The 1,565-nt window shown below is 49.9% G+C and overlaps 1 long non-coding RNA gene across 2 annotated transcripts; it reads right to left on the bottom strand.

Moving 5' to 3' along the window:
- Positions 1–388: 388 nt before the first annotated feature.
- Positions 389–1,332, bottom strand: LOC126650263 (uncharacterized). Of its 2 annotated transcripts, none has more exons than XR_007631392.1 (3): positions 1,214–1,332; positions 1,074–1,153; positions 389–468 (listed from the first exon to the last, which is right to left on the bottom strand). It is a non-coding gene; the product is annotated as an uncharacterized LOC126650263 (long non-coding RNA). The 2 variants fall into 2 exon arrangements; XR_007631391.1 differs by lacking the exon at positions 389–468 and adding an exon at positions 760–873 and having other exon boundaries at positions 1,094–1,153.
- Positions 1,333–1,565: the final 233 nt, after the last annotated feature.

Here is a 1,565-nt window from a genome sequence, read left to right as displayed (position 1 = left end):
TCACCTGCCATCCTATATCCTCACCTGCCATCCTATACACTCACCTGCCATCCTATATCACTCACCTGCCATCCTATACACTCACCTGCCATCCTATATCCTCACCTGCCATCCTATATCCTCACCTGCCATCCTATACACTCACCTGCCATCCTATATCCTCACCTGCCATCCTATATCACTCACCTGCCATCCTATACACTCACCTGCCATCCTATATCCTCACCTGCCATCCTATATCACTCACCTGCCATCCTATATCACTCACCTGCCATCCTATATCCTCACCTGCCATCCTATACACTCACCTGCCATCCTATACACTCACCTGCCATCCTATATCCTCATCTGCCATCCTACATCCTCACCTGCCATCCTATACACTCACCTGCCATCCTATACACTCACCTGCCATCCTATACACTCACCTGCCATCCTATATCCTCACCTGCCATCCTATATCCTCACCTGCCATCCTATATACTCACCTGCCATCCTATATCCTCACCTGCCATCCTATATCACTCACCTGCCATCCTATATCCTCACCTGCCATCCTATATCCTCACCTGCCATCCTATATACTCACCTGCCATCCTATACACTCACCTGCCATCCTATATCACTCACCTGCCATCCTATACACTCACCTGCCATCCTATACACTCACCTGCCATCCTATATCCTCACCTGCCATCCTATATCACTCACCTGCCATCCTATACACTCACCTGCCATCCTATATCTACTCACCTGCCATCCTATATCCTCACCTGCCATCCTATACACTCACCTGCCATCCTATATCCTCACCTGCCATCCTATATCCTCACCTGCCATCCTATATCCTCACCTGCCATCCTATATCCTCACCTGCCATCCTATATCCTCACCTGCCATCCTATATCCTCACCTGCCATCCTATATCCTCACCTGCCATCCTATACACTCACCTGCCATCCTATACACTCACCTGCCATCCTATATCCTCACCTGCCATCCTATACACTCACCTGCCATCCTATATCCTCACCTGCCATCCTATACACTCACCTGCCATCCTATATCCTCACCTGCCATCCTATATCCTCACCTGCCATCCTATACACTCACCTGCCATCCTATACACTCACCTGCCATCCTATATCCTCACCTGCCATCCTATACACTCACCTGCCATCCTATATCCTCACCTGCCATCCTATACACTCACCTGCCATCCTATATCCTCACCTGCCATCCTATATCCTCACCTGCCATCCTATACACTCACCTGCCATCCTATACACTCACCTGCCATCCTATATCCTCACCTGCCATCCTATATCCTCACCTGCCTCCCTAAACACCCATCTGCCTTTCTGTATGATCATTCACCTTCCTGTACACTCACCTGCCATCCTATGTGCCCCTCCATCTTCCCATATAATCATCTCTACCTTCCCATATGGTCATCTACCATCCCGTGTGCTCCCCTGCCTTCCCAAACACTCACCTGTCTTCCTACAGGCTCACCTGCCTTCCTATGTGTCCACCCACCTTCCCATGTGCTCATCCATCTTCCC

Source organism: Myiozetetes cayanensis, unplaced genomic scaffold (assembly GCF_022539395.1).
Source record: "Myiozetetes cayanensis isolate MyiCay16 unplaced genomic scaffold, myiCay2020 scf599, whole genome shotgun sequence".
Taxonomy (NCBI): domain Eukaryota; kingdom Metazoa; phylum Chordata; class Aves; order Passeriformes; family Tyrannidae; genus Myiozetetes; species Myiozetetes cayanensis.
This window is presented reverse-complemented; position numbering and strand designations above follow the sequence as displayed.